Source organism: Dasypus novemcinctus, chromosome 30 (genome assembly GCF_030445035.2).
Source record: "Dasypus novemcinctus isolate mDasNov1 chromosome 30, mDasNov1.1.hap2, whole genome shotgun sequence".
NCBI lineage: Eukaryota > Metazoa > Chordata > Mammalia > Cingulata > Dasypodidae > Dasypus > Dasypus novemcinctus.
Genome location: NC_080702.1, coordinates 46,305,338 through 46,327,552, shown reverse-complemented (window position 1 = coordinate 46,327,552; position 22,215 = coordinate 46,305,338). Strand labels below are relative to the sequence as shown.

Sequence of the window (22,215 nt, the reverse complement as noted above, 5' to 3'; positions counted from 1 at the left end):
AACAGCACGATTCAAGAAATCAAAAAATATACTCTCATCAATAATAGCAGACTTGAAGAGGTAAAGAATTAGTGATATGGAAGACAGTACATCTGAAAACAAACAGAAAGTAGAACTGACCAATAAAAAGATAGAAATCATTCAGGAGGTACTGAGGGGCCTGAATGACAATGCAAAATGCACAAACGTATGCATTATAGGCATCCCAAAAAGAGCAGAGAATGGTAAGGTTCTAGAAGGGGTATTGGAGGAAGTAGTGGCTGAAAATGTTCCAAAACTAATGAAGGAGATGGATGTACATGTCCATAAAGCATGATGCACCCCAAACACCATAAATCCCAACAGGCCTACCACAAAACATATACTTGTCAAATTATCCAATGCTCAAGACAAAGATAAAATACTAAAAGCAGCAAGAGAAAAGAAAACCATCACATACAAAGGAGGCGCCATAAGATTAAGTGCTGATTTCTCATCTGAAACCATGGAGGCAGGAAGGCAGTAGTATGACATATTCAAGGTACTAAAAGAAAAAAAATTCCGACCAAGAATACTTTATCCAGCAAAGTTAGCATTCAAAAATGATGGACAGTTCAAAATATTCACAGGTAAACAAAAACTAAGAGAGCATGCCAACCAGAATGCTGCCCTTCAAGAAATACTAAAGGGAGTTCTGCAAGAAGGAAGAAAAACACAAGAGAGACAGAGTTGGAGGAGAGTATAAGAGCAACTAAAAAGAAAAAACAGAAGAAAAAGAAAATCCAACAAAATATGAGAAACACAAATCCAAAGAAATTGTGGCTACTATAAGTAATTCCTTGAAAGTAATAACATTGAATGTCAAAGTATTAAACTAAAATTTCAAAAGACTCAGACTGGAAGATTGAATAAGAAAATCCGGCCCATCTATATGCTGTATACATGAAACACATCTCAGACCCAGGGATTCAAAGAGGTTGAAAGTGAATGGCTGGAAAACAATTTACAAGCAAACAATAACCAAAAAAGAGCAAAAGTAGCTATATTAATATTAGAAAATAGACACTTTAAATGCAAAACAATTGTGAGAGACAAAGATGGACACTACATATTAGTGAAAGGGAAAAACAATTATGTTTCTAATAAGGGAGGTTCCAAATATGTGAGGCAAACACTGAAAAAACTAAGTGAAGGGATAGATGCCTCTATAACTTTAGTGGAGGACTTTAATATACCACTATCAACTTTGGACAGAACATCTCAAAAGAGAATCAATAAAGAAACAAAAATATTGAACAATATATTAGAGGAGCTGGACCTAATGGACATCTACAGAATATTACACCCAAATACTGTAGTATATTCATTCTTCTCAGGAGCACATGGATCATTATCCAAGATAGACCACATGCTAGTCCTCAGAAAAGTCTCCATGAATTCAGAAAGATTGCAAATATACAAAATAATTTCTCTGACGACAGTGGCATGAAGATGGAAATGTGCAAGGGACAGAGACCCAGATTTGGTACCAAAACTTGGAAGTTAAACAACACACTCTTAGAAAAAGAGTGGGTCAAGGAGGAAATCACAAAAGAAATTAATAACTACCTGGAAAATAATGAAAATGATAGCACAACATATCCAAACTTAGGTGTTGCAGCAAAAAGAGTACTGAGAAGAAATGCATAGCCATAAATTCATACATCAAAAAAAAAAAGAAAGAAAGAAAGAAAGAAAGAGCTAAAATTGAACAACTAACTGCACACTTGGAGGAATTAGTAAAAAAACAAAAAACTAACCCAAAAGGAAGAAGAAAGAAAGAAATAACAAAGCTCAGAGCAGAACTAAATGAAATAGAAAATCAGAAAGCACTTGAAAAAATAAACAAAACCAAGAGCTGGTTCATTGAGTAGATCAATAAAATTGACAATTCTTTAGCTAGACTAATAAAAAAGAGAGAAGATGCAAATATGTAAAATAAGAAATGAGAAAGGAGGTATCACCACTGACCCCACAGAAATAAAGACTATCAGAAGAGGATACTTTGAAAAACCATATTTCAACAAGACAGACACTTTAGAGGAAATAGAGAAATTCCTAGGAACACATCAGTAGCCTACATGGACAAAACAGGAAATTAATGATCTCAATAAACCAATCACAAGTAAAGAGATAGAATCAGTCATTAAAAACCTCACAATGAAGAAGAGTCCTAGGCCAGATAGCTTCACAGGTGAATTCTACTAAACATTCCGGAAAGAACTAACACCAACGTTGCTTAAACTCTTCCAAAAAATCAAAACCAAAGGAACATTACCTAACAAATTCTTTGATGGCAACATTAGTCTAGTACCAAAGCCAAACAAAGACACCACAGGAAAGGAAAATTACAGATCAATATCTCTAAAGAACCTAAAGGCAAAAATCTTCAACAAAACCTGAGCTTAGGCCTTATCATCATCTGGTGCTTGGTAGTAAACCCTCTGCCAGGGAGGCTCATCCCTGGGAGTCATGTACCATGCTGGGGATAAGGTACTGCATTTTACATGCTGAGTTTCTCTTAGAGAGTGGCCACATTTTAGCAACATGGAGGCTCTCAGGAGGTAACTCTTAGGAATGCTGCAGCTCTAGGACTAGTTCATATTTCAGGCACACAGGCTCATAAGCATAGTCATCAGTATCAAGGGCTCATTGCTGGACCATCCTTCTTAGTTGGTTTTGCCATTGTGCTTGGGAAATTCTTGCTGTTCCCTTGGGGAATGTGAAAGAGCTCCCCTGGGTAGGAGCGCAGCATTCCCCCAGTTGTCATTTGTAACAGTAACTACTGTGAAAATTCCCAAAATATATCCATTCATTTTTATTTACCCTATATACATGTCATGAGGAATGCCCTCCCAAACATGTGCCTCCTTCAATAACACCCGACACCACTGTTCCTCCCTAGTTTCACACCAGTGAGAAGAGTTGGTGGAGGGTTAATGTATGAGACCCCTGTGTGATGTTATGTATTTTAATTTTGTAAATTTGCAATCTTCACTTATAGTTCATGTGTGTTCATGTATGAATGCTAAACTTCAATAAAAAAAGGAAAAAAAAATAAATTTTTCTTTATTCTGTTCCCAGAAACTCACATATGGAGATGGAAAAACCAGCCAATTCATTTGAAAAATGAAGTAGTAGTATAGTCTAAAAATTATAAGCTGTTCCATGTCATCATCCACAACATTTTTTCATTTTGAAAAGGAAAGGCTTTCAATTTTATCCATTTTAGGTTAGAATAGATTGTGGTCATCATGGTTTTTAATATATTGACCTCTTTTATAAGTATTATTGGCCATTTGTGTATCATATTTTCTGAAATTTTCATGGTTTTTCCATCCATTTCTGATTTATGCTGTTTGTAGATATTCAGCATATTTTAATGCATCAGGTATTTTTTCAGGTATACGTATTGAAAATATTTTCTCCTAGACTTTGTACACTTTTCAATTTATAAAGTACTCTGTTTTGCTTTAGCTCTTATTGCAATGAGGATTTGTTATTAATATCACAGCCCATTTCTTTCCTTTGTGTATGTGATATATTATGATACATACAAACATGTTGTTCAAAAACATTTCAGTTCAATTAACATTATGGTATTAAACCCATGGTTGGAATTTTAAAATGAAATAATATAAATGTTTTGAACAATTTTTGAATACTTCACAATATTGATGTGAGCCTTATTCTAATTCTAAAACCTCAGTTTTTGAGTGAATTGCTTTTTTTTCTCATTGTGCAGAATATATGTGCTTTAGTGTTATCAAACTGACCTACACCTCTGCCATTAGCTCTTTTGGCTTAAACTATTAGAATATTCCCTTCCATCTGGTGAAGTCCATAGGTCAAAAATGAGTGTGTGACCAAAACTGAGCAATGGGAGGAAGTATATTTCAAGATTCATGGATATGATATGATAATTCATAGATTCATAGATAAATGCAATCAACTTCATACTTCTGCTTAAGCAAATTTAATTTTTTGTTGTTGTTTGCAAACCAAAAGATATCCAAGGTATGTGGTGATTTTATTAATTATGATAGAATTTATGAGTGCCTCACTGGGTCTATCTTTATATCGAGTCAAAAGTAAGACTCATTTTAATTTAGATATTCTGTCTCTCCTTCCTCTATTTGCTCACCTCTTCAGTCTTATCTCTCTGATTTCATTCAGTCTTTCTCTTCCTCCACTGTCCTAATCTACTTCTATTCCTCTATGTTGCCTTTGTCCATTCCTCTCTCTTTCCTTCTTTCCCTCCGTTCATTGATTCATCATATCCTTCCATATTTTCCCGTTTGACTCTGTCTCTCCATTCATCCATCCCTCTATCCTTTCACTCTTTCCACCCTTTTATTTAACAAATATGTTTCCTTTCATTTGTACACTTAAGAATCCAGTAAGCATTGCACTAGAAAGAAAATTTATAGGCTAATGTCATTTTATATGCATGCAATAACTCTTTATGCAGATTTACTTTGAACAGTCTAACAAAAGAACAGCAGAGCAAGGCCCAATAAGGTTTTTCCCAATAATTCATATTTAACTTTATTAATGAATTTTTAAAAGTTAACAGGTAAAGAAAAAAATGCACTGTGAAAAAGGTCAATAAATATATTGTCCAAATCATTATAAAACTCTGAAAAATCTAGAAGTGAAAGAAATAGTTTTAATCTTAAAATGGTTATGATAAAAACAATATGCTACAAACACCATAAGTGATCATGAAAGCTTTGGCAAATTTCACACTTAAGACATGAGAAGTAGATGGAATCCCATGAGCAACTTTAAGATTACACATCGTATTAGTAATATAAACAGATAAAGAAATAAGAGGGAAAAATAATTGGAAAGAAAAGAAATGTTGAAGTTGCCTACAAGCATATATGAACCAAGATGTAAGAGAAATAATACTTTTTGTATACAACATAAATAACCTTTGAAAATGTTGCAGAGGGAATAAAAGCCTTTATATTAGCTGAACAACTAAAATGTTCCTAGGAATAAATATGAAGAGACAATTTGTTATCCTTATATGTAAATATATAGGCAAAGTACATATATATGCATTAATTATCAATGAATGGTGATGAGCAGAGGAGACATGGAAAGAGATAGAAAAAACCCTGAAAGAAAAAACTTACTGTTGCAAAAATATGTTTTCCCTTAAATTAATCGATAGCTTCAATATATTTCCATTCCAAATCTAGCAGTATTTTATTATAACTTTTAAAGTCATTTCCAATGGCCAAATGAAACAAACTAAGCAAAAATAGCCATAGGTTTCAACATCATTCCTCCTTACTTATGTTATTGTTTCCATTCCCATTTTCTGAAGGAGAAGACTGGAGAATGGATGCAGAAGGGCAAACAAATATCCAGCACAGTACTTAATTAAATTAGTGCTCTTCCTCCATCCTCTAGCTTGCATTTTTCTCATAAATCATTATATATGTAAATTGGGAAAATTAACCACTAAGACTTTTTCAAAAACCTCACTTCAAAAGGCAGTCATCAATACGTTTGATCCACATAGCACTTGATGCTAGATAACCAAGATAGGTGGAATTGTACCAAGGTTTAGGAGATTAAGTGAATTTTCAAAGACCAAGAGGGCCTTGGCTTATAAAATAGATCCATTGAATTTATGCAAAATCTCAGAGAAACACATGTTGTAAAAGAATCTTTCAAGATGAACAATCTGAGTAAGACTGAAGGATCATAAACATCATTATTATAACTGTATTTCCACTGGGCAGAAAGCTGCATCTCCAAAAAAGAATTTGATTTCCTTCCTTCCTTCCTTGCTTCCTTGCTTCCTTCCTTCCTTCCTTCTTTCCTTCCTTCCTTCCTTGCTTCCTTCCTTCCTTCCTTCCTTCCTCCTTTCCTTCCTCTCTCTCTTCCTATCTAATTTTCTCTTTCTTCATTTCCTCCATTCTTTCATCCATTCTTTCCAACAAAATTTACATGCATGGCTTAAAAAAGAGCAAGAGAAATTCAACATGATATGTTGGAGAATGATTCAAAATGTTTGATCTACTTATAGGGCTGAAAATGAAATTTGATTCTGAGTTACTTGATATTAGTAAATATCTCAATTCTTAATTGTCAGAAAAGAAGAACATATTATTTTCTCAGAAAAAAGATCAGATATTCTTAGACATCAAATTTAAAATAAACTCTTAAGGAGGACCCCTAATTTTAAGTAAGGCTCTGAACTGCAAAATAAACACAGTACTTCATAATACAACTAAAAATGTATTCACCAAATGCAATGAATGTGCCATGGTCATGGAAGTGGTTGGTGATGTGGGAGGAATGAGATGAGAGGGGTGGGAGTTATTTGGAAATCTCTTATTTTTTTTAAGGTAACATTTTAAAAAATAAAGACAAAAAAAAAAAGAAACAACAAGAAATAATAATAACAAGTGTAAGGATTTTTCATGAATTTTTATTGAAATCAGAGTAAAATATTAAACACACTGCATTTCAGAAGATAATGATCAGCACATAAACTTCCAGTATGTCCTGTATGATCAGACCTGGACTCTAGAGAACGTAGAAAGGGGAAGAGAAATCCCTTCTATTTTAGATCATCTTTCCAACAACTAGCATTTCTGACAGACAGGTTTTTGAGTGGCGTAGACATGTTGAGGATATTCTCTCCAACAAGTCCTGAAATGGTACAGTAAGGAGGGAAATGTACTATCAACTATAAAATAAAAGGTGTCATCGTGTTGTACATATTATGATGTTTGTTTAAGAGGGAAAAAGTCAAATAAAGACATTAGGCTCTGGACTGATAATATGACACCCAGGCGCAGAGCCTCAACAGACTTCAGCTCCTACACTTTGATTTATTGGACTTACTCCACTCAGCTAACATGGAGTTGAAGAAGGTCAACCACCACAACATGGAGCCTAGAGTGTCTACAACTGGAAGCGGGAGGAGTGCATCCAGTACCCATATGGAATCTAAGCCCTCACTTGACATAGATGTGCAATGGACACAACCAATCCAATGTCCACAGAGAAAATGTGGAATGGGTGTGGGAACGGTAGCCATGGTGGCTCCTGGGTGTGGGGAACGGGAGGAAGAGATGAGATGTGGAGGCGTTTTCAGGACGTGGAGTTGTCCTGGATAGTGCTTCACGGACAATTACGGGACATTATAGATCCCCCCAGGGCCCACTGGATGGAACGTGAGAGAGTCTGGGCTATGATGTGGACCATTGACTATGGGGTGCAGTGATGCTCAGAGATGAACTTACCAGGTGCAATGGATGTGTCATGATGATGGGAGAGAATGTTGCTGTGGGGGGAGTGGGGGGCGGGGGCAGTGGGGTTGAATGGGACCTCATATTTTTCATAATGTAATTAAAAAAATAAATAAATAATTAAAAAAAAAGACATTAGGAAGACCAGAAAAAGGAGTTATTTATACATAGGAATTTATTATAATTAAAACATGGTCATGGCAATCTGGGAGAAAGTAAGGAATATTCCATAAATAGTATTGAATAATTATGATTACTATAAAGAGATGAAAAGGGAAATGTTGATAGTGTTTACCAGGTATATTAGAAAAAACAGAAGTGCAAAATAAAATGGGAGAATATGTGTAAATTTGGTAATTACACACACAATGAAGGCAGAATATCCATACTCATCACTGTACTTGAGGAACCAAATTATGTAGTTTAGATTAAAAGTAATTTAGAAGGCTGAGAGATGTGTTTCTGAACACTGACAAACTGTAGGAAATTCATGTGATAACTGAAGGAAAATTACATTATATTTCTATCTAATACCTGAAAGCAAGCATTTGGTAGATTTTTATCAGGCCCTCTATTTGTTATAGGAAACATGAGTTAAAACTTAAGAAGACTTATTACCCCTAGAATGTGTTTGATACCTTAAACCCTGGTGAGTGTTCCTATCTGGCTTTATAAAAATAATATAGCACTTTGGGGCAAAGATGCAGCCTAGTAATCCAGCACTGGAAGTCAAGATGGAGAAGATCTCCACAGCTGCCATGACCTTCCCCTTGGTGTTGTGGTAGACAGGGAGGAAAGTGAACCAAACACTGCAGAACACCAACATGCTGAAGGTCAAGAACTTGGCTTCATTAAAGGTGTCAGGAAGGTTCCTGGCCAGGAAAGCTACACTGAAGCTCCTGAGAGCCAAGCAGCCCAGGTATCCCAGGACACAGTAGAAGGCAGTGGGTGAGCCCTTATTGCACTCGATGATGATATAAACAGGCTCAGAGTGTGCATCTTTATCAATGAATGGGGGAGAGGTTCCCAGCCAGATGCCACAGAGTGCCATCTGGATCAGGGAGCAAATGGGAATCACAAAGTTAGGTGCTCCTGACACCAAATACTGCCTCATCCTTCTCCCTGGAGCAGTGACCTTGAATGCCAGAACCACAGTGATTGTTTTAGCCAAGACAGTGGACACAGCCACGGTAAACACAATTCCAAATGTGATTTGTTGGAGGATGCAGGTGGCTGTGTTAGGGCGACCGATGAAGAGTAAGGCGCAGAGGAAGCACAGGGTGAGGGAGATGAGCAGGATGTAGCTCAGGATCCTGTTATTGGCCTTGACTATGGGAGTGTCTCTGTGCTTCACAAAGACCCCAAGAATAACAGCAGTGAGGAAAGAGAAGCAAAGAGCTGTGCAGACCAGAGCCATCCCCAAAGGGTCTCCTTAAGCCAGGAAGGTCACAGTTTTTTGAAGGCACTGATTTCTCTCACTGTTTGCATACTGATGATCTGCACACTTCACACACTCGTCCATATCTGGTGAGAAAAGCAATGTGTTATCAGCTCAGGTTCAGTAATTTTAACTTATTTGCAAGACCCCAAAAGAAACACATTGGGTAGTTTTAGCCATTGTTTCTCTGTGTGCATTGACTTCATTTAACTGTGTGCTATAATCTGTATAATTTTCTTCTGTTAAGCAGCCCATCTGAAGCCCCTTTCCTAAATTCAAAGAATTACATCTCCCACATCTTCAAAAATGCTAACTTGTTGACATGTAACCTAGATTCCTTCTGCTTGGGTCCTTTGACCCAATACTATTTTTGTGAGATTCTTCTATGTCACAGTATGCAAATACAGTTTCTTTTTACAAACACATCTAGTCTGCTAAACATTCATTTTCTCTTCACTCTGCACCCATTACCTAGTAAACTCTACTAAACTTTTGACTCTGGAGATTTGATATTTCTAGAATTCTATTGCAAGTAATATAGTACAATCTCTTTGTTTTTGTAACTTCCATATTTCAAGTGTGTAATATTTACAAGTTTCTTTCAAGTAACACCATATCTCAGAAATTCATTTTTTTCTTGTGGCTGAATAATATTCTCTGATGTGCAAGTTCCATATTTTATCAATTTAACTATGATGGACACTTGGATTATTTCCACATGTTGGTGTTATGAATAATGCTGCTACACACATTGCACACAATTACTATTCTGCGAACCTCTTTTCACTTTTAATATAAACCTAGACATGCATTACCAGGTCATATGGTGACTGTATCATTAAATTTTTGAGGATGTGCTGTAATGCATTCCACAGGGACTGAACTACATTACATTCTCATGAACGGGTCACTAGAGTTCCAATTTCTACGACTCCTCTCCACCACTTGTTATTTTATATTTCTAAAATATAGTGATCTTTTTAAAATTGTATAAACTATTCACTTATATTGCTGGATAGATTTCAATATAATAATACATCATATTTCATTTACACATTTTACTGGTGATAGAAGTTTAAATGCTTAAGGGTTTTAGTTATTACCAATAATGCTGTTCTGAGCATCTTTGTACATCTAGTACAAATATGATGCTCCATTACTGGGTCATATGCTATATAAACATCTTTGTAAATAATACCATCCTGTTTTATAAATGGTTACACCAGTTTAAACTCCAACAAACAATATTCATTCCAGGTGTACCTTTTTCTGTCAGAACCTTGACATGGAAGTTGTTTAATTTTTGCTATTATGGGAAATGTTTTCAGCTTTTTTTTTTAAATATTTCTTTTTTTTTTAAAAAAGATTTATTTATTTATTTAATTCCCCCTCTCCCCCGGTTGTCTGTTCTCTGTGTCTATTTGCTGAGTCTTGTTTCTTTGTCCGTTTCTGTTGTCCTTCGTGGCACTGGAAGCGTGGGCAGCACCATTCCTGGGCAGGCTGCACTTTCTTTCGCGCTGGGCGGCTCTCCTTACGGGGTGCACTCCTTGCGCATGGGGTTCCCCTACGCAGGAGACACCCCTGCATGGCATGGTACTCCTTGCGCACATCAGCACTGCACATGGGCCAGCTCCACACAGGTCAAGGAAGCCTGGGGTTTGATCCATGGACCTCCCATGTGGTAGACAGATGCCCTAACCACTGGGCCAAGTCCTTTTCCTGTTTTTAGTTTTTTTCACCATGATTTTTGTTTGGAATTTCTTGGTGCCTAGTTAATCTGAACACTAGCTCATCTGTGCATTGCACATTTCAAAATGTTTTTCTGGGAAGAACCTGTGCACAAGTCAGGCCATTTTTATTACTGTATTTTGTGTCTATCTTCTGCATTTGTAAAAGCATTCTATATATGTCAGATATGATTTCTCACTGGCTAGATCTATTTTACATATTTTATCCTACTTTGGTTGTTCCCTACTATTTCTAATTTGGTCTTATTTTTGTTGTTTAATTTTAAATAATGAATGAGTGCTGATTTTTATTAAATGTTTTCCTGAACTTTTTGAAATGATTGTTTCTACACTTCTGGGGGTTCATTTACTGAATTATTTTGCATAAAACAAACTTCATTACAATAACTTCTTTACGTAATATAGCTGGATTTGGATTGCAGCTTTTCTTTTTAGCAAATATAAGTTTAGTCTCAAGAAAAAAGTGATCTGTAAATTTGGTTTCTTGCAAAAATTTTATCAGAAGTTGGTACCAATGTTAAACTCTTCTCATAAAATTAAATGTGAAGTCTTTTTCACATTTTCCTAGTATCTGGAAAAGTTTGAGTAGATAAGTATTCTTTTTTCCTTGACAGTTTGTTTGGATTTCTCAGGAAAGTCATAGGCTTATAAAAACTTTTTGAGAAGATATCTCATTTTAAAATATGGTTTAATATCCTAACAAGATATGAATCTTTTCAGATTTTCCTTTATTAATGGGACGTATATGGTATTATTTATTTTTTTTGGAATTTGGGAATTTCTTTTCAATTTTCATATAAACTGGAATGAATTTATTTATACTATCCATTTCTGATTTTAAAAATTCTGTACATATTTCCCAATTTTAAATCATTTATTATATAATATTTCTTAATTCATTATTCTACTAATTTATCGGTTTTGACTTTCATTAGACTTAGCTTTGAGTTTTTATACTTTCATATTTGTCTTTCATTACATTTTATTTTCATACTTATTATATTCTTTTATTTTATATTTACTCTACTGTTCTTATTTTAATTTGTGATAGTTATAACTTCAGATTTTTACATTAAAATATATATACTAATAGTACACACACACATGTATAAAATTTAGGATGATATATTATATTCAGAGGATATCTTTAGCTTCATTACCTGAAACTTGAAATGTGAAAATTCCAGTTTTATACATTTTATAAATCTTATTGTGCTATTTACTTTAAAACATGGTTTATTCGTGTATTTCTTTACTTTAATTTTTAATTTTTATATTAAAATATCTTTTTAAGGTATATATATCTCAAAAAATGGTACATTAAAAAATATAAAAGGCTCCCACATATACAACACCTCCCTCAATACTCCCACAACAGCATAATTTTTCATAATTATGGCATATTCATTGCATTTGGTGAGTACATTTTGGAGCACTGCTGCACTGCATGGATTATAGTTTACATTGTAGTTTACACTCTCCCCCAGTCCATTCAGTTGGTTATGGCAGGATATATAATGTCAAGCATATGCCCCTCTAATATCATTATGGACTACTCCAAGTCCTGAAAATGTCACCACCTCTCATCTCTTCTCCCCTTTCCCTGTCCTCAGGAACTACCATGGCCACTTTCCCCAGATCAATGCTACAGTTTCCTCCATTACTAGATGCAATAATTCTATAGCAGAATACTAGTAAATTCACTCTAATCCATATTTTATTGCTCCAACCTGAGGACCCTGGGTTGGTGATGTCCACTCTGCTGCTATCTTGAGAGGGGGTTTAGATCCCACATGGTTGATGGATGTAATTCTCTTGCTTGGAGTTGGAGGCACTCTCAGTTCCCTGGTATAGTTGTTGACCATCTTCACCTCCCTGTTAGCTGACATATGCAAGTCCAACAAACCAGAGAGTAGGCACTGTTACTCTGCTGAGGCTCAAAGCCCAGCATGTACATAACCAGTCCAGAGATTAAAGTCCTCTGGATAAACACCAAATCTAAGCCAACTATAGGTTCAGTAAAAGTGAACAGAAGAGGCATGTGTAGAAAGTTCATATCTGAGTACAACTCCTTCATACACAGGAACACAAATTCCAAAGTAGGGCTCACTGACAAGGCGCTGGACTCCAGAGCCAATTTCCATGATCATAGAACCTGTGTTCTCTGTAGTTCTCAGGAGCACCTGTAACTGGGATTGTATCTGCTTGTGCTGTCTCTGGAATCCTAATGATGTGGGTATTAGGATGACACATCTGATGACCTCCTGACACTTTTTATTTTATTTATTTATTTTTTATTTTTTTATTTGTATTTTTCTAAAGACAAAAGTTTTACTTTAAGTCATAAGTAGTGAGCTTTCAAGATACAAGGGATGTTCTCCTCAACTCAAGAAGGACGAGAAGAGCCTTCTCTGCTCTGGGGTGAATGCCAAGAAAAGGGTGGAGGGTGAGGAGAGTGGAGAACACCAGCTGAGCAGCCTCAAGGCTCCACGTGTGCACAGCTCTTGGTAGTTCTGGGGAATCACAGGGTCTGGGTAAGAGCAGCTTCCTTCAGTGATGGGTTTGTCTCTTTTCACACACTCTTTTTCTGGATTCCTGCCAATAATCCTCAACAAGCCTGACTCAGTTCACTGCTCTCCGGATAGTGTAGGAAAGAGTCCTGAGGCCAGAATTGGAACCTTCTCTGTTATTCCAAAGAGCAGTGTGTCTTGACTCCCAGTTTCATACCCCATTAAATTAAAGGTCAGCCTGCAAGACTGCTAAGGACCCCCTTTTTTTTTTTCATTGTTCTCTACCTTTTGCCTTTATTTTTTTTAATTTTTTTATTCTTTTTTAAAAATATTACATTCAAAATATATGAGGTACCATTCAACCCCACCACCCCCACCCCACCACTACCCTCACAGCAACACAGTCTCCCATCATCATTCCTGACACTTTTTTAAAGACTCTTAGCCATATATACTCATTTGTCTTTGCCATTCCCCCTTTTATTCAAGGCATTTTTCTAGTTGCATCACCAGTTAGTGATTGGTGGTAATCCATCTGTGCCACAGAGGCTCATCCCCAGTAGTCTTGTCCCATGGTGGGGGGAAGGTAATGAATTTACATACTGAGTTTTGCTTAGATAGTGGCCACATGTGAACAATTTGGAGGCTCTCAGGAGGTAAATCTTGGGCACCTTGCATCTCTAGGACTAGTTCAAATTTCAGGCACACAGGCCCATAAGAATAGTCATCAGTTCTTTGTCCACAAGCCTCTCCTGTTACTTTTACCAGAACTGTAGTTGGTGTTGGAATTTAAGGTACACCCAGGGGACCTGAATCTCTGGACTGATCATGTGATAGCCGCACCCTGAGCCTCAATAGACTTGCAACTCCTACACTCTGGTTTATTGGACTTACCCCACTCAGCTAACCAGGATGTGAAGAAGGTCAACCACCACAACAGGGAGCCAAGAGTGCCTATGACTGAAAGCAGGAAAGTTGCATCCAGCATCAAAATGGGAAATCTAAGCCCCCTCTTGATATAGATGTCGAGTGGACACAACCATTCTAAGGTCCACAAGATGGAGAAATAGAGTATGATTTAGAGTGGACTTACTGATAATCTATTCATGAAATATTGTGATTAGTAATCAACAACATATGGCATTGGTGTGGAGAAAGTGGCATGGTGGCTTGGGGGTAGGGAGTGGGAGGAAGAGATATGATGTGGGGGCATTTTCAGGGTTGGAGTTGTCCTGGGTGTTGCTGCAGCGACAGTTACCAGACATTATATGTCCTCCCATGGCCCCCTGGGTGGGCAGTGGGAGAGTGTGGGCTATGGTGTGGACCATTGACCATGAGGTGCAGTGGTGCTCAGAGATGTATTCACCAAATGCAATGAATGTCTCACGATTATGGAGGAGTTTGTTGTTATGGGGGGAGGAGTGGGGTAAGGAGCGTGGGGGGTATATGGGGACCTCATATTTTTTTAATGTAATATTAAAAAATAAAGACAAAAAAGTAACTTTTTATTATTTATATATCCTTAAAAAAGACAATTTATTAAAAAATAAAGAAGAATGAAAATATAAAATTATACCATATCAAGTCTTAAAAAAAATGCTGTGTTGATTTTTCTTGGGATGTCATTGAGTTTGTCAATAAGTTTGGGTAGTATAGACATCTTAATAATGTGACCGAGCATGTAGGGTATCTTGGAGAATGATCCATGTGCACTTAAGAATAATATAAATCCTGCTGTATTTGGGTGTAATGCTCTGTATATGTCTATTAGGTCCAGGTCCTTTAATATATTGTTCAAGGTCTTTGTTTCTTTACTGATTCTCTGTTGAGTTATTCTGTCCAAAGGTGATAGTGGTATATTAAAACCCTGACTATAATTGTAGACACATCCATTCTTTCACTTAGTGTTTCCAGTGTTTGTCTCATATATAAGAAGGTGCTCTAATTATGGGCATAAATGTTATGATTGTTATTTCTTCTTGAAAGATTATCCCTTTCACTAGTATGTAGTGTCCTTGTTTGTCTTTCATGACAGTTTTGCATTAAAATCTATTTTGTCCGATGTTAATATGCCCCATTTTTGGTTATTGTTTACATGTCAGATTGTTTCCCAGCCTTTCACTTTTAATGTCCTTGAATCCCTGGGTCTAAGATGTGTTTCTTGTAGACAGCTTATAGCTATGTCTTCTTTCCTTACACATTTTTCCAATCTGTGTCTCTTAACTGATGAGTTTAATCCCTTGACATTCATTGCTATAACTTTCAGGGAATTATTTTTATTACACATATTTTCTTTGGATTTGTCTTTGTGATATATTTGGGTTTTTTTTTTTCTTCCTCTTTTTCTCTTCTTAGTTGTTCTAACAGTCTCCTTCAACTCTATCTCTCATGTGTTTTTTTTCTATTTTCATGGAGAATTCCTTTTGGTACCTCTTGAAGGACAGTCTTCTTGTTGGCATACTGTCTTAGTTTCTGCTTATCTGTGAATATTTTGACTGTCCATCATTTTTGAAAGCTAGCTTGGTGGATAGAGTATTCTTGGTTGGATATTTTTCCCTTTTACTGCCTTGTGGATGACATTTGACTCCCTTCTTGCCTCCATGTTTTCAGATGAAAAATCAGCACTTAATCATATGGAGCCTCCCTTGTATGTGATGGTTCTTTTTCTGTCACTGTTTTCAGTATTTTCTCTTTGTCTTGAGTATTGGATAATTTGACAAGAATATGTCTTGGTGTGGGCATTCGGGGATTAAAGTTGTTTGGGGTACTTTGTGCTTCCTGGACATGTTTATCCATCTCCCTCAATAGGTTTGTGATGCGTTTAGCCATTTTTTCCTCCTACACCCCTTCTGTCCCCTTTCCATTCTCTTCTCATTCTGGGATGCATGTTTGAGTATCTTGCATTGTAATTTAGGTCCCTATGTCCCCGCTGTATTTTTTTCTCTCTTTTTACCAATAATTCTTCTATTTGTTTGATTTCAGATGTACTGTCTTCCTCATCACTAATTCTTTCCTCTGCCTCTTCAAAACTGCTGTTGTTTGCTGATTGTGCATTTTTGATTTCTTGAATGGTACTGTTCATCACCATCATATTGTTATCTTTTTTACATATGCTTAAAATTTATTCTCTATGATCCCCAAGTGTTTTCTTAACATCCTTAATCTCTTCCTTCTCTTCATTAAATTGATCCATGTTATAATGTTTTGAGAGTTTAAATGGTTGTTCAATGTTCTGATTCTCTTCCTGGTTTTTAGCTTGTTCATTGGATTTGTTCATGTTTTCCTGATTTTGGGTATGGTGTGCAGACACCTGCTGCATTGTAAATTCCCAGACTGCCCCCTCAGGGAGGATTCTCTTTCCACTTAGCCAGGTTTTTACAAGAGAGATGACAAAGGTGCACTCAATCAGACACCATGTTACCCCACTTCCTCAATAGTGTATTTCTTAATCTCCATATGTTTGGGAAATGAATTTTTGGTTAGACTATTCCTTTATATGTGCACATGGAACATTTATTCAAACTTACCATATAAAAATGTGTACATGAACCTTTTTTCCACATTGACTAAATTCCGTATTATTTCATCAGTTCAACAGGTCTCAAATAACTGAAATAATAGTAAGCATTTCAGGAAATTCAACTACATATTAATTATCAAAAGAAACTTAGAAATTTCCAACCATAGAAGTGATTCTAGAATTTAATATATGAATATTTATAATTTAAATGTGTTAATTATATTATATAAAGAATATTTAGCACTTTTCTACATCATGTCTCAAACCACATACCGAATATTCTGTGAGATCCTGTCACATAGAAACTGTGTTTTGGTACTCTGAAATTCTGAAAATTATGTGCAGTAATTATTTCCTTTTATTTTATTTTTTTTTATATATAATAATTTGGCCAAGATTTTATCACATCCTCCACTCTTCTTACATAATACTAATGTGACTGCCGCTATGAGGAATTGCATCACACCCTCCTCCCAAGGAATGTACTGGTCCCTAGGACCCTGTTCAAATATTTATAGCATATTTTAAGCATGGGCAAAAATAGTCCATGTTTACCTCCCCATTTACCTGTGAACTAGAGGAGAGCAGGAACTGAAATTCCTCATTAAGACTTTGTTACTTCATCCTAATGTTGGACGCAATAGAACTAAACATTCCCTAAATCATTTCCAAACTTTCTGAACATCTGCTCTGTGTCATGAACAGTTTTAGACACAGAAATGGAGTAAGGTTAAAACACATTACTTAATTATAATCTAAACATTCTTTCAATCAAGATGGAAAGCAGGTACTTGTAATCACATTTGTTAAATTCCAAGAGAGGCATGAAAGGTCTATTAATTTGGTACAGTCAACAAATGTCTTCCCAGAAACTATTTGGCCTTCATTGTGTCTCAACAATGACTCAAGTAAATTACTTAAGGGCATAGAAAGGGTGTTATATCAAAGGGAAATATTTTTATTATAAAAATGAAATTACTAAACAAAGGAAAGAAGAAAATTGTTTCTGTAGTTTTCCTCCAAATTCTTTCCAATACCTTGTGTGATCAGGGGATATAAAGGAGAGGTGGGGACCTTTTTGAGGGCAAAACTTACCTGTGTCATTGGAAATCTCATTCTCTGAGCAGGGCGTGCAAAGAAAGCAACATGCTGCTTTTCCTTCTTGAAAGGTTTTCCTGAATCCAGGCAAACACTTACTACATACAGAGTGGGGAGTCTGGGAAGAAAACAAGATACATGTTCTTAACAGCTGTGTATTTACTTCTCCAACCATTAGATGGTTTGAGGTATTGGGTATCAACAATTTTAAATTTTAAGTGCCTAAATCAAATTTACTGATAAGATGTCAGGTTTATTTTATGATATGAAATAAAATAATTTAGAAATGTATCTTTAAATAAATGTTTTCTTTTCCCATTCTGTGGACAGTATGTGAGAAAAATTTTCTTGTGTAAAGGTAAGTGGTTAAACTACTAATGTGAACACTTACTTAGCAGGAAGGAGGAAGACAACTAGTGTGAAGGTTAGGTCAATGTGTTAACACAGCCAGTGTTTGATCAAGTAAACATTGGGCTAATTGTAATAAAGGACACTTATGGACTTTAGTCATCAGTGAATTGACTGCATAGATGACTGATTACATGTACAATCAGCCAGGGAGATTGCTGTCAGCAATGGATAAGGTTTTATCCAATCAATTCAGTGCCTTAAAATAAAAAGTGATTTCAGCATTTGGAGAGAAATTCCCTGTTCTTTGAATAGCCAATATCTCCTGTAAACTCCATCAAGTACTTTCATGGGACCTTCACTGGAATGCCTGTTTGCAGACTGCCTGCAGAATCTGGACATGTACATCCCTTGGTCCCATAAGAGAACTATATTAACTCATTTACTATTTACAAATATCTCATGTTGATTATCTTTCTTTAGAGAACCTGCACTAATAAAATATTCATTGCAAGATTTTGTTACTTTTGTGTAATATTAAGTATTGTAATTGTGGCCTACCTACCTCTGAAAATCCTGTGGCCCATTCTATCATCTCTTCAGAAAGAGACAATTGTTGATCACGTGGCACATCTGAGTTAAAATGTCCTACTTTAACTTTATGTCCAAAACCTTCTGGAAAATTCCAAAAGTTGAGAATATCATACCTAGCTTCGAATTTCCTTTCCTTATCCAAATTCACTGGATCACCAGCAGAATTGTTAAATTGGATGTTCTTCAGAAATGGATGTAGCTAAAAGAGACACACCTGTGAGCAATTGTGCCCACTGAATAAGGACAGATCACCAATGTGGTAACATCTCTGATCCCCTATCATCCCTGCTTCCTAAGGCAACTTTATCAGTAACATTCAATTAAGTAAAAAAAAAAAAAAAAAAAAAAAAAGAAACCGTAAGGTGGACTAAAATGTTTTACAAAATATTTTCAGGAGAAAATTCCAAATACAATGAAAGCAAAACAATCTGTGAGTGTGTGATATGAACAAACCTTAAGAGAAGAATCAAATCTCAGCACCCTCAATTACTAACTGAATTCTCCCCAGGTAAGGTCAGCAATACCTGAGGAGGTTGCAGAATTAAATGATATGTTTGATGTGCAGTATCTTACAGAGTGCCTAAAACTAATTCAAAAACAAGTTTGTTCCTGTTGTCATGCAAATGTTTAATGGAAGAGGTCTAGGTATTTTATATTAAAAATATTAGCAGGGCAGAATGTTGAGGGCCTTAGTAACATGAAACATTGGCATTGATTAATAACTCCTTCCATATCTTCTATCAGCACCTTCCTGTTCATGACCATTTCTGCCTAGGTCTAGGTTTACCTCTTAGACAGTGAACAAGTAAACAATCTCTTGCTCTTTTGGAGAGACAACCCTAAACTTCTTGACTTGAGCATATGTTCCACACCAAGAAAGTCATAATTATGGCATGTTCTGAAATACACATATTGTTCAATGGAAGAGGTATTACCTGCCAGGGGTAAACACCCAGTCCATCTCCATTTTCCACTGACTGCATTTCTAATCGTTGAAGAAGCATTTCGTGAAGGCTCTGAGCTACAGCATACACCGCATTATACACATTGTAACTTCCTACTTTCATGTCCTTGTCAAACAGCCACCAAGGCAGCAACTCCAAGGAGGCATTGGGAGGACAATTCTCCAGAGTGTTACAATCAGATTCAGAAACCAAGCAATCAAAAGAGATGTACCACAATTTCGTGAGGTAAAAGTCTTCTGGGTATTTTGAAGGTTTAACTGTCTGCAGGAAAGTTTTAAAATCAGGCAGTTCACCAATATTCTGTGAAAAAATGAAGGCCCCATGGAATGAATCAAGTAAAAAGTCTCTCTCGCTGGTGGTAAAATCCCATTGTGAGGTTGTGATCCAAACTTTCCCTATTACTAAGAAATTCCATCTCCAAAAGCTCAATCCCATTAGTGAGTCAGAGTCACCATAAATGAGAGTCACATTTACTGTTGATTTTCTGTTCCGTAAATGATATTGCCAGTCTTTTGAGTAATATGACCTCTCAGTGACAGGAATCATTTCCAGAAAGCCTGCACAGACTCCCTTTTTGTCCATCTCTTCTCTCAAGTCCCATAGGAACTTCACACCTCTCTTATCTTCTGAGATGACCAGTCCCACCCAGTTCCAACTAAAATGAAGCATCAGTGAGACCATGCCAAGTGCCAGAGATGTGTCCTTGGGGGTAATCTGATAGAGAGATGAAAACTGTCCATCATCACTCAGTTGTGGGTCGTAAATGCCATAAGCAAGCTAAAGGGGAAGGATTAAATAGCCAGTATGAGAAAGAGAATTAGTCAGAAGCACAAACTCAGCCCAGATGAAAATTAAGCAATGTTTTAAAGAGGAAGAAAGGAAGACTTGCTCTTTTTATATTCTAATCATCTCCCAATCCCTGAGAGAATAATGGAAATTAATTGATCAGTCTCAAGGGTCTAGGAAACTCCTTTGTCTCTTACTCACCTGACTTCACTTATGTTCTTGAAAAGGATATGTGAACATCCCATCATGTCTCTGTATACTAGCTGTACCCTTTGAGAAATGTGTAAACACAATTCCCTCTTTTGACCTTTTCTTTTAAGGTCGATAAAAATAGCAAAGGAAACATTAATTCATCTTCCCTCTAATGAGGTTCACCTGTGGAATTTTGTAGAGTTCCAGCAGTGTCCCAATCTGGGCAGAAACTGCACACGTTGTTCCCGTAAGGGCTGCTATAGGCTTGGTCTCTTTCCTGCAGGTGTAATTAGGGAGGTCCTTGTCCAGCCCTGATTGACAAATAATGGGATTCTCCAATGTTGTCTGTTCACTGTGTAGTGAATTGTACAGATCAAATCCCAAAGTAATGTTGGGTAAAAGATGGGGTTTACTGTTGATCTCTTCAATTGCAAAAATCAAGGCCAGAACATACTGGTAGTTCTGGGTCTCAAACCTGTGTGGAAGGCAGAAGACTGAAATCATGATTATCTTCAAATTCAATGAAATGACCAAATTCAGGTTGAAAGCACAAGTAGTCTCATTCTCAATGAGTTCTTCTGAAGCCTTAGAAATTTATCTTTCAAAAAGAGCTAAAAGGTATTTGATTGCTATGATTGAATTCTGCTTCCTTGGAGGAAGATGATACTGTTTACAAGGGAGAGTGTAATGAGTGATGAAATTCATATAGAATTTTTAATTTATTCTTTATATCAGGAAATAAAAATGATTTTTTTCATATTAATACATTATTAAATGGTTTATATAATGACAGTATTATTGTCATGAAGTTGAAGTTAGAGTAATTCCAACTGAAGGTTATATCTCTTCAAAAGTTCAGTTCCAGTGCTTAGGCAGAATTGGATGTGAGAGACAGAGGGGCATAACATCTACATGGTGAGAAGTGTCCACAAAAAGAATGACAATCAATTCACTGAAGGCTCTACCCCATCAAATTTTGGATCTGCCATCTTCCAACATCAACAAACTGAGAAGAATATCAGAGCACAGTATAGGAAGAATCATGCAAAGCAGGAATATTTGAGAGAAGAAAAATAATGAAGTGTGAAGTTATGCCTACCTATACCTAATAGGACTGGAAACAATGTAGTATTCTAAAGGGAAAAGTGTTATGATGTCTAAAAGGTCTCTTAACCATTTCTTAATTAAAATATTACAGAGACAGATAAAGTAGATACAACCCTAGGGATTGGTTCTTCTGAGGGCTACAGAGAACCACAGGTTCTATGGACATGGCAGATGGAGTTCAGTGCCATGTCAGTTGGCCCTACTTTGGAGTTTATGTTTCTGTGTGATGGAGCTGGAATTAGATGTGATCTTTTCCACAAGCCTCTCCTGTTACTTTTACCAGAAATGTAGTTGGTGCTGGTGTTCAATATATACACAGGGGCTTCAATCTCTAGACTGACTATATGATAGCCAGGCCCTGAACCTCAACGGACTTCAGCTCCTACACTCTGGTTTATTGGACTTATCCCACTCAGCTAACATGGAATTGAAGAAAGTCAACCACCACACCATTGAGCCAAGAGGGCCTTCAACTGAAAGCAGGAAGATTGCATACAGCATCTGTGTGGAATCTAAGCCCTTTCTTGACATAGATGTGGAGTGGATACAAAGATTCCAAGGTCCACAGTTTGGAGGAATAGATTATGGATTAGAATGGACTTACTGATATTCCA

The 22,215-nt window shown here is 36.4% G+C and overlaps 1 pseudogene; it reads right to left on the bottom strand.

The window, feature by feature from the left end:
* Positions 1-7,896: 7,896 nt before the first annotated feature.
* Positions 7,897-20,998, bottom strand: LOC101413890 (vomeronasal type-2 receptor 116-like; annotated as a pseudogene).
* Positions 20,999-22,215: the final 1,217 nt, after the last annotated feature.